Here is a 12,367-nt window from a genome sequence, read left to right as displayed (position 1 = left end):
GAAGGAGCCTTATCCACAAGATTTAAACACATTTTTATCCGTATTTTAATTCGGATTAATGAAAACAAGTACATTTTGTACTCGTGGGGTTGTTTATTAATGAAACAAAACTGTTATACAATCCTTCGAAAAATGCCAATTCTTGTTGAACACAGCAAGAAGTATGGTATTAGTTGTTCAAGTACAGTTTTTACATCTGAGATGGGCAGAAAGAAGAGAACTGTGTTTCAATTCCATTTCAATACCAGTATCATACACTTCCCTTACGCCAACTCTGTTGATCCGCTATGATTACTAGGGAAACAGGAACACATTTTGTCCTAATAATGAGAAGAATGTTTATACCGTTCTGAGTGTTCATGTAACGCGTTTCCTTCTTCTATTTATTCCAGGTGCCAAATAGCAATTAAACTAAAATTAATTTTTGCCGAAATAATTCAGCACAGCCAAGGCCGATTTAAAGAACAACTTTTCAGATTAAATTGTTTATTTTATTTACTATATAACTACACACGCCCCCGCGGGCGGGCAGTTGTGATCCGCTGTAAGGAACTTTAGTGCATGGTGAGAGTAAGTCTTGCCAGTGTTCACATTTTTCCTTCCGAGTGATCAGGTGGACGTTTTTTTCTAATTTATTTGCACCTTGTCACTGCGATACTACAGTTAAGTTAGCATGCTATTTATGTATTAATTCTGCGTAATATTTATACCATAACAATCAAATAACGATAAATAGCTGTTCTTTAAAACCCTATGTCACATAAAAACGTGAAAAGATGGCTTTTATGGCAGCAGATTGCCGGCTTATCCTAAGATCGACTGGCAGACGGTGCAGCGCAGTTTCGACAATTAGAATGCGATAGAATTGTTTGCTAGAGATGTGGATTGGGCTGGTACTCGCCATAGTTGACTGTAATGCCATCTACTACACATTGTAGAACAGAATTACACGGTCTTTTGCATGAATTATTAATGAAATCTGTCAATACGTGCAGCCCGCGGCGTGCTTACATTTAGATGTCTTGGAATCAGTTGTTCAGCACTCTCGTACTTATGTATCCAGTAACACACAAACGGAAACCAAATTTTTAGTGAAATTTTTTTGCTTCTTCTTCCAAAATCTTCCAAATTTAACAATAAATAAATTAAATTAAATTAGAATTAAATAAATAAAAATATTTTCAATGTATTGGAATCTGGTCTGGAGGAGGAGTTGTAACAAAGTGTTTGGAACTAATTGTGAAATCTGTGTTAAAAGACGAAATTGAAGATGATGCTGAGATCTGTGGTGATGAAGACAGAACGGGGAGTTAGTTATGTGGCAAAGGATTTAGGTCTGGTTGGAATTTTGAACAAGGGTTTTGGTACTATTAACATTAGCAGTACCGAACACTTCCTGTCTGTATTATGTTCGGCAGTCTTTTGTTGGCGATTGATATTATCCAAGATTACAGAAGCGATTACCGAGTTTTTTTGGAGAGAAGTCTGAAACCTGTTTTGACCTCAGAATCCTATGTGAGAGTAAAACGATCTCTCATCTAGGAACCGTCCCAGGTGACACACATCATCAGCTGGAGGAATTGACGATCCGTTTATAGAAACGGGAAGGGGAGCTTCGCGATTTAATGCCAACGTTACTTTTGCATGTCTTTTGCTTGAGTTCAATTATACTTTGAATGTGATATGAGGATTGTGGTTTTATCGGCGAAAATATAACAATAGTATGGATGAGCAGGAACGCATAAAATAGATGGAGATAGAGATGCTAGATAAGCAAGTTGAGGACGAATGAAGAAATAACGAGTCCTGATGTAAAGAAAACGTTAGGTTCATTTCAGGATGAGGTAGCAGTTGAAGGAGGTCTTTAGTGAGCGGAAGTCCAGTCACATCCCACTGAAATTCAAAATTAATATTTTGAATTGGTCCCCAACTTTCTCAATCCCCCTTTTTTCAAAATATGAAATATCCTTTAAAAAAAAATATAGTATTTTTTTAATCGACATTGGAATTTAATAATGAAATGAATCTGAGGAAGTGATAGCCAACATGGAGTATAATGCAGCTAGTAATGGTGCATTATAGACAAGTTCCCAGTAATACAATTACATCCTGTTTGGGAAAACTCCTTTTCAGTGAAAACTCAAAGTGGAAAATCTGTGCGATTGCAATACTTCCCTTACAAAGATTGAGAGAATATCAACTATTCATAAATCAGTGGAAATAAATTATTTAAATAAAAAAGGCTGTGTGTGTGTGTGTGTGTAATGATTGAAATTTATTAACATTTGCCCAGTATAGTAATTAAGAGGAGATTGCGGTGGTAAGAAAGCGGAAGGAGAGCAGTGCAGGTTGATGGGGTGGGTAGCTGGTGGAAGGAAGTTTTGAAATACTGCTGGCTGCCATGCAACACTAGCCCTGAAAGTATGTGGGGGCGGTTAGATCCGCCAAATAAGCGATAAATCTCCCAGATTGGCTCGGGGGTGGCTCCCAGGTCAGTCAGCGTCCTTTGCCACATCACAACACGGATTTTTTTATTCTTAATTGTTACCCCTGTCAGACGCCCTTTGGAAGGTTACCCTCCTTGAAGAGAGCGCTCGGTAATTATCCACTCCATGTGAGTAAGCTGCAAAAAATGCAGACAGAGATTCATTCAGGGTGGAAATCATCAATAACCTAGCCGCAGGAAGGTAACAATTAAACCTTGCAGGAAATACGCACGTCCAGTGGCCCCACAATGGACCACTCGAATGGAAACACAGCCAACACTCGGCTGGTCAGGTTTCTATGAATGGTCTTCACTTCGAAGCTGAACCCAAATCCCTCTACCGCTCCCAACCGCTATTAAATCATATTTCCACTTAACCGCTGCTCCACTTAACTTCCCCCTCTCTAATTAACCATTCCTCTTATTGCGTCCTAACATCATGCTAATCAGTACCGCGGGCAGGTTGTAAAATGAGAAACTCTAAATGGCGATGTAACACTTTAGGTTTATTAAGATAAAATTGTTTATACTTTTTAAATCAAAGCAAGTGGACTACAATTATTATGTATTCAGATTCTATTTTATCGCAGAGATTTACGTAAAAAAGCGTGAAACCCTCACACGACTTCCTCTTACTCTCAACGTTCTTCCACTGCCTCCTAAATTCGAATTTGTAACCAACAATTCCTAAACTAGTTTGTAAAACTATATTATGCGCAAAAGAAACATTAATCCAACCTCTTCCTTCAGAAATGGCTCAAACGTCTTTTCCTAGAACAGAACTCAATGAAAGTTAGAGATCTAGGAGCTATGATACAAAGTTAGAGAAAATCTAAAATAGTTACTAATTCACTTACTGGTTGACGAATTCTGATCGCTAACTTATCTGGAAGGGGTCCTCATTGAAATGTAACGTTTAGCTTATTGCGAGTTTTTATTTTTTTTGATATTTTTAGCAACCACTCGCACCCATTAAAAATTGCTTCTAAAAGCAGTTCTGGAGGAGATGTGGAATCAAACTTCCTTTTAAAGCTCTATTTTCGAGAGATGAGTGGCCTCATTATCTCAGTGTAACTCGAATACATAAATCTACACTTTTACTGGAAACATTTTTCTCGGCAATTCTCTGAGAAGGAATAAGGAGATATGTTTTGAAATGAAAAAGCATGTAATATAACTTTAACGTCGCAAGTTAGAATCTTAAGAATAGCAGATGAGTGTTCACAGTAGATATTGAGCGTTGTTGCGAAAGTTTTCAAAATAAATATTTCATTGAAGTAACAATTAGATCACAATGGAAACAGTTAATGGCGGATGTGCGAGGCGAGATGTTGGACGAGCGTGAGGCCTTCACGTTCCTGGCGCCGAGACTCGCCGCGGTATAAACAATAACATCAAAGTTGGAAAGTGTTAAAGATAAAAGTAATTTGAGTTTTAATGCGGGCTTTGTAGGTTGGAAACTGAAGACTGTTTTGATTATCTTAGGTCACATATTCAAGATCATGTACTTTAGTTGAAGACTGAATAAGGCCACTACAGTGACTGCGGCTGTTTTGAGCGGAAAACAGTTAGTTCTTGGGAATCCAAGATATTTGTCTAATTGGTTCTGTTATTGTGCGACGATGGAACCCTCGCTTAGAGCAACCTAAATTAGCCAGTCAGACTTAATCCATTCAACGCTTTGAAGCGATTTCCTTTGAAACTGACTTAGGAGGTTGAGGACTTGGTCAATTTGGTATTTAATGCCTAAAATATGACTGGTTCTCTCTAACCAAGTGCTTTCATGAATCTCTGTTTGGAACGGTGCTTCCATATAAGTCTGGCATCAGTTTTATTTTAGATCAGCTCCAGATATAACAAAATTATAGTACAAAAAAGGAAGAAAACGATAGAAGTATTTACGCCATATTTTTTCTTACTCTCGATTATTTCAAACTCAAGGGTACTTCTTAGGGAATTCATTCACAAAGTCGTCTTCTTTCTGAACTGAAACTTATGGCTAACTAAAGTGATGAACTTGGGTGGACTATCGATCAAATCAGCTAGAATTCAGGACTGGCTAAATTTACAACCGGATCCTGCGGTAATTTCCATTTACATTTGATCGGCAATTAGTTTTCTACTGTTGGTTTGTAATTCTAATTAGGTCTAGAGTTGCTGGTTCAGTCTGTGAAGGGAACTAGGAGATGAGGGTAGTAGGGCGCACTTGAGTTATAAAGGGTAACCACAGCCATCAAGAAATATGAGGAACAGGTCTAGGAATACAGTCCACTAGTATCTACCAGCAGGTTGGAGGAGGATTGTAATTTCCGCCCCCGGCCATATCGAGTTGTGCTCGCCGAACTGAGCAGCGACTCAGGTAATGAAGGGCTGCCAACAACCAAAGTGTCAGATTGCCTTAAATATTTCTCTTCATGGCTGTAACACTATCTGCCGACTGGAACTCTTATCATTAGTGTCTGCAATCAGTGGAGCATCTTACTGCCTCTAACTCTCAATATTTTAGTTATTATTTTGATTTCGTTGAAAATGTTCACTTATCAAATATTTTCATGCAGTAAGCCCTCCCCCAAAAATCTGTTCTAACACAATGTTCAATTTAGTTAAACAAAATTGGGGTTTTCATGAGATTGCAGAATCGGTTTGTTTACTTTTTTCTTGAGGGCAAGAAAAGCAATTTTGATGAAGACAATGTCTGATTACTTCCGTAGCATTTCAATCGATTAATAGATTCAAAAATTAAAAATATAGACGAGATCGGTGCATGAGGTTTTCGGAATCAGTTCCGGTCTTAATTCAAGTTTAGAGGCGGACTTGTTCTCTCCATCAAGGGGTAAGTTTGAGCTCCGTTTAAATTAATTCGAAGATTATTTAGAATTATTGAATAATAATATGTATGATCGTGTGTTACGTAAATATACAGTGAGCAATGGTTCAGAGCCAGCTAGTCACTTATGTACATACAGCCAGACTAACCTCAGGCTAGGGGCTTTGAGGGAGCTCTGAGAGTGTCGGTATTCTGTAATGAGAGAGTGCAAGTATACTCTAACGACAGACTCCCTCTGAGATCTGCTGCTGATAAAACAAGGGAAGCGGAAGAACAGCACTACCTTGTCACAAAGTAATCTTGTAAGTGCTGTGACGTTATATGAGTGTTTATTTATTATTTCCGGTCATTTGTGTGCACCAGCTTCCGCCTCCTCCTATCGAGTAAAATGAAAGCGTGGGTACTCACACGACTCTCTCTCCAACTCAAACTCCAACTGCGCCATTCTGAAACTACACACCAATATTAAGAAACTGGCACTAAAACCCGTTTGTATAGGAAACTGATTTCTAAAATCATACGGTTAAGGTACCTGTGCGGTACCCTATTTATTTTTTACATCGTTCCACGACCTCATTTCTTAAATATTGATGATCAGATTCCCAAGGCCTATAAAATGGTTTTGGTAGCTTCTTCAATTATTCCAAATTCTAGAAGCTTGACTGTTCAAGTGGTCTTCGGTTAACCTTCTGTGGTCAGAGGTCTGTGATTTCTAATTTTCTAACATGACCTTCGAGTTTCTGATTGCTTTATGACCAATCAATTCCTTCAGAAGAAGATCAAATCCTTAACAACGCGTCAGGTTTTAGAAATATCGCCTTTTGAAATTTTGTTTGGTTTACCCTGATTTTTGCTGAAATTAATTTTTTGTTTTTGTTTCCATAGTAACTCCGTTGCGAGCCTGCTTCCGCCACCATCTTTTTTGTGTGTTGCAACAAATAATTCATCTGCCGTTACAGAAAATTGTCAAGGGTGCTCTTTGCTACAGTCAAATGGAAAATTTTTTTTTTTCCCCATAACGTCGTAAACGGCCGCCCAAAGGTGTTTCAAATCGCTTTTATTGCTGCTTAGCTGGTCACACCTCCGGCACACCAATATCTGCTACTCAATAAAACATGGTTTTTATTTCCATTTATTTACCAGAGCCATCAATGTGTACTAATTAATCCTAAATGATCCATTTTCCAAAACGGACGAGAACAACTTGCTTTCCAGTTTCTAAAATTGGGTAAAAATTGGATTGACTTTATTTTGAGGAAAGTAGAGTTCTAGATCAGCTAGGATTAAATTTGTTGTTAACGCAACATCAGCAGGCACTCTGCAAGCCCAGCTTTACTACACTTCCCTTAAATTCTCTTTTTTCGAGAAGCCCTTTCTAAAGAGTAAATTTCTCGACAAATTAAGCAGTTGGATCTTTAGTACATATTTTCTTACCCATTTTTCTTGACCCAAGAAGAAACCAACCATTTGTTGACCCAAGAAATGACCCAAAACTGAAAGCAATACTAAAGATTGACTATGCAAAAACGTAAATAGTAAAGTTTGGTATCAGCGTACTAAGTAAGCATGTGCTGGTTTGGTTAGCCGCAGGTTACCTGTTTGTAACGTTATTTTAATAGGAGAGGACCGCGCAAGTAGATAGCCCGGTTTGCTTTGTTAGCTGCAGTAGGTTTAGATGAAGCCAGTGCTGCCTGCTCACACGATATGTTAAGAACTGCTTGGGCAAGTAGTCGAGTGTTGGGGGGGAAGCGACATGGCCGCGGGCAGTATGGCCGCCGGACTTCCAGCCTCTCGCCATCCCCGTCCTCCAAATGTACCATGCACCAATTAAATGTCACATGTGTTCATAAACGAGTTTTATTTATGGTTACCATCTCGTTAACCTAACCTAACCTTATCAATAACTCACGACGTTTCGCCTTATTTTTAGACGTTCATCTTACTTATTACGTTCAATACACAACAATATAGAGCAGAGGACTAAAATGTTCCTATTTCACGAAAACCATCACCAGGGTAATGTTTGCCGACTAAATATCTTATAGCCCAAAACTGAGATAAAGGAATTTTTTATTTGCCTCACGGATCGCAACAAGACAAATCCGGCCATACATAGTTTTGGCGGAAAGTATCTGTTAGCAAAAAACTTTGAGGAGAAAAGTTCCTAACTTCCTCTTGGTGCAGTTCTCGAGGTTCTGGAGGACTACAACTTCTGAGCGGACCCTTTAGAGAGGGGGAAACTCTCGCTGTCTCTCAAAACTACTCTAAAAAGATTACACCTAGAAATTGATTAAAATAATGGAATGAAAGTTACAGACCTGCTGTTCGTAGGTTTAGAGAACCTTAGGGAACTCATCAAACAGAGACTTCTAGCTATAACCTGGTACTTCTAACAGCAAATGTAACCTTTATTAACTGTACGTAAGTGGCTTGGCCCTACCATCCGCTCAAATGAAAGCGTACCCACCTCTCCATTAAAAGAGATTTTAATGGCATTTATTTGGAAAAGCTACAAACAGCAGTTACAGCCTCCAGGTTATTGCACTTGGTTTAAAGAAATTCGCGACAAACTGAATCTTTGCAGAAAATCCGCACTAAGCGATCGATCGCCCGTTTTCTTCAATATCAGAATTTCAGCCTCCCATCAGAGTCAGTCAGCAATGTTCAACTTTCATTTTATCTCCTCGAACACTCAAATAAGTTATTGATTAAGTTCGTCCAACAGTGAACATGATAAATAATGAATTAATCCCAATTTCAGGGGAAATACGTTTAGACGACAGTGGAGAAAATGTTTTGTAAGAAATAGCGGGTCGCATGTGTCTACAGTAATTGTGATAAATGGAATTATTTCGTTCTATTCTCTGAGCCGCGACTCAAACTGGCCGCTTCAACTCCACATACTCTTAGCACGAGGAAGTAGTGCGTTTCAAACTGAGTTTCCATCGGAAGTGAGGGAATCTGTTGGTGAAGAATACCCACCCGACTTCCTTTTATCGCAATTGTATTCCAAAAATAATACCTTAGATTTGTGACGAACGAGTCATTGTAATATTTATCGAGAATTTATAAAAAGAATTTAAAATAAATTTAGATTGTCGCCTAAAATCAAGGAAATGGATTCGCTCGATTTGAAAAAATATTTGATGGATTTATTCATTACTCATCATCATCATAAATTCTTCGCGCACTTTCCAGCTGAGATTTAATGCGACCTTGAAACTAACAAAATAAGTAGTTTTGCCTTGAATTAAACAAATAAAAGCAGTGTTAGCTGGCAAAAAGTTTATTAAAATTCTCATTAAAAAAAGAATGCACACTGAATTCTGTCTTTTTTTAATTATAAGTACATAAACATTGCCGTGGAGAAGTAATACTGACATTACTCATTCATTCCGTTTTACATTTACCATTACAGTAGACCGTTTCACCAGTCAAACTCACACTTATGTTAGTTGTGGTAATTATTCAGTATTTTCCCCTCAGGGAGTATTTCTTTAATGGCCGCTCTATAAAAACTCTACAAACAGAAACACGCTTTAATTATTAATATATATTTATTCGGTTTATAAAGTTAAATAAATGATTAGGTTCGTAATAAATCTTGAGAAGAACAAAGAAGGATAGCACTTGGAAAACTGGCGCTCTCTGAGTGAGGCCGAGCCAAAGAGAATTTATTTAAAACCGGAAACATTTACATCTCCGAGATATAATTAAGAACACCAGTAGGTATTAATTAGAAATGATTACATATGTCTCGAGATCAATGGTGTAGATTTTACCTGATGGTACTATTATGCTTTGTAGCCTCGAGCTTTTATCTGTCGGTCTGTTCGTAAGTACTTTTGTAAGAAGCGTTCTTTTACTGACCTACCTTACAAAGAGACTACCTAGGTATCTTTTCGTCTGAGGGTTAGTTGTGTTTCCTTCAGCTAGAATTAAATCTTTTGCAACACAAGAAAGGCTCCTAAATGTTCCTCACCAGCGCAAATACGGAACGACTGCCCTCCTGCTTTCCGGAAAGTCAGATCAAGGTGTGAGAACAAAAACCATTGAAAGTTCGAACTAGAGGCATGCCGCTTTGATGGTACCAAATCTGATTGGTGATCAACATTGGTATCCGCAAATATCACTTTACTAAATAGATTTTTCATTTTTCTTTTAAATCTGATTTTTGAGAAAGTCAGATGGATGTAATTTTTTTTTTCTCTCTCCTTGTTATTGGCCTCTCGAGCTTAGCAAATCAGCCAATTACTCGTAAATTCTTCTTTCGAAGCTTCTTTTGTATTCTGAATATTTCCAGAGTTATCTTGTTGTTTTTTATATGAACTCGAAAGAGTTCTGCGTAAATGCTGCCATCATCAGATGCAAAAATAGTATTTAGATTGGCAGGTAAAGGACATCCAGTCGCTATAACAGCTCTCCACAATCGTTCTCTTCCTTTAGAGTTATTAGCACATTCCAGGATTAGGTGGTTGGCGTCTCTATTATCCCAGAAGTACTCGAATACTTTTCCGTTGTTTCCACACCAGTCCTGGCTAGACGGTGCGGCGAATAATTGTGATTAAACCTCATTCTAATGACTGTGCTAACAAACTTCCTATCGTGGTTCTTGTACCTTATTCCATTTATTTGTTTTCTCATTCATTTTTCGTAAGAACTAAAAAGAAAACAAAGAAAGATAAATATTTTAAAAAATAATTCTGTATTACTTTCTGTTGAATTTCGTCGCCTTGAGATAGAAGCGGAGGTGCGGCTTGGACTGGTAGAGAATGAAAGATAAATATTTTAAAAAATAATTCTGTATTACTTTCTGTTGAATTTCGTCGCCTTGAGATAGAAGCGGAGGTGCGGCTTGGACTGGTAGAGAATGAAAGATAAATATTTTAAAAGATTTGACACCAGAAAGACACAGAGATAGTGTAAGACAATCAATCGGTAATTAGCCTTACAATGCGTAAAATGAAGTCATCTAATGGGATACTCAATGTTCTTCAGATTGCTCTGATTAAAGTTCTCATCCCTCACCAGTTAAGGAAAAAAATTCTATAGCATTATTTTAAATTGGCCGCTTTCTCGTAAACGGTTGAGAGTTTGACCTGGTTTGTGTCACCAATAAGCTGAAGAATCCCCTCCATTGCTATTTAACAACGGTATGGCTTTGTAAAACTTTGTAAAGAATTCCACTACTCGTCTTGGATCGACATTCTGGATATCCCGCTGCTTCAAAAATAGATGAATGTGAATGAATAAAAATTGAAGAGAAATAGAGTTCGCATTGATCTAAAGTTGGCGGTAGCCCCTACATACAAAGTGCCTTGGAGACGGAGTGGGTAAGCTGACGTAAGGTAGGAATTCCTTGAAGTAAAGGCTAGCAATTTACTTGTCAAACTCTCCTTGAGTATTAATGACAAATATCATGAGCATTAGATAGCAGCGAACAGGTGATGAGGAGGTGACTGGCAAGGCCTTACAGATAGCAGTCAAAAAAAGAGAAACAATTTCAAGTTGTTTTGATATGAGATGGACTTGGGCCGGAGAAAGACGCGGCTAACAATAATGAGGAATTAATTGTACGTTAGTTGGCGAGACGGACTGGCTACTTGACTGGAACTCACACAGATCTGGACGCAGTAGCGTTCCAGGTAGCGGCCGCATCAACTCGGATCTAGCAGCATTGCTGTTCTAACCATTCATTAACTCAGTATTAAACAGCTTCAGATATTTGTTATTCGATTTTTCCAAGATGGCTAAACTTTAGATAATAGTGATATTTCGCACTTAATACTTCTATACCCAATGTATACGGTAGTTTGATAGAGATGCATTGTACGCATTCCGTAATGGTTGTCAGAGTTAATTGTTTTCAATGATTTTTAAGCGAGGTTGAACTTGATTTACGATTTGAAGTTTACACTGTAAAGAGGGGTCTCCTGAGGTCAGGTCCATTCATTGAATTGTACCTTAACGTAACTAAGGTGATAAATGTGCTGTTGAAATTCCGAATTTCAGAAAACTCCACATTCCGAAAGTGCAAATTTACTAAATGGATTGTTTTCCATTTAGCTGTGTTTTAGCAACCTCACGGAGTTAGGCAGCACCGTTTGTTGTTCTTGCAACGAATTGTTTCTCTGATAGATTTACAAAAATGGCGTTTACGATTTTTCTAGCGTAGATCTATAATTCAATTTTTATTTTGATTATTTTTCTAGCAGAAATTCTTTATAGGCATATATGAGGTAGGATGGTACAGGATTCTCTATTCTAAATGGAGTTTGCAGTACCACGGTCATTAGCGCCTTTAACATTGCACTAGCCGATCATTTTCTATGTGATATTTTCATAAAGACAAGGATGCTCACATATTCATAAGTCTCCTAATAGCTCATTCTCTCACACAGATAGCCTCTCTTATTAAATAGCCATCTTTGCGAAAACTGGCTGAATACAAGATCTACGATTTCTGGTGACTGGAATTCTAAACATTCAGTATTCCTCACGAGTGATTAATCGTAATTTGAAACTTCGAACTTTACACCTACGTAGGATGACCCTCGCTGCCTTCATGCACTTGCAAAGTGGAACATCTCTCCAGAACTGTAATACTGTAAATTTGACCTCTATCAAGGGCATTGGCTCGTCTATACTTAGTCCAGATAGTAACAGCGCTTTTCTTCTTGATATCGCTTCAACTAACGCAGTCTTCAGTTGTGATTCTGAACTATCCCATTCTCATTGTCAGTCATCACCCATACTTTCCTCTACAAAACATTTAAGAACTTCTAGATCTCGTCCCAGTTGTAGGAAAGTCAGTTCTCCCCTAACTTCTAATCTTCAAACTTCCTTTCCTTCAACACACTTGATGTAGATGAATTCAAAAGCTTTCAAATTTTCTGAGTATCTTGAGAGTTGTTGAAATTTAGAAATGGTCCTTGAGGAGCTTTGATTGTGGAACCAGGAGTCCAGGAGTCCATATAGTTCTCCTCTACATAGCTGCCAAGCGGCTACAGTGCATTCCCATTATTATTATAAATTTATTGCTCAATTCAAGGACT

The 12,367-nt window shown here is 38.0% G+C and overlaps 1 protein-coding gene across 1 annotated transcript in view; it reads right to left on the bottom strand.

Annotated features, from left to right (window-relative positions):
* Positions 1-12,367, bottom strand: part of CycH (cyclin H) — an 86,518-nt gene that overhangs the window by 5,131 nt on the left and 69,020 nt on the right. The window lies entirely within an intron of this gene.

The sequence above is a fragment of the Rhodnius prolixus genome, unplaced genomic scaffold (genome assembly GCF_049639745.1).
Source record: "Rhodnius prolixus isolate KJV_2025 unplaced genomic scaffold, Rpr scaffold_13, whole genome shotgun sequence".
Lineage (NCBI taxonomy): Eukaryota > Metazoa > Arthropoda > Insecta > Hemiptera > Reduviidae > Rhodnius > Rhodnius prolixus.
The sequence above is the reverse complement of the archived record's forward strand: the minus strand, read 5'-3'. Positions and strand labels throughout refer to the sequence as shown.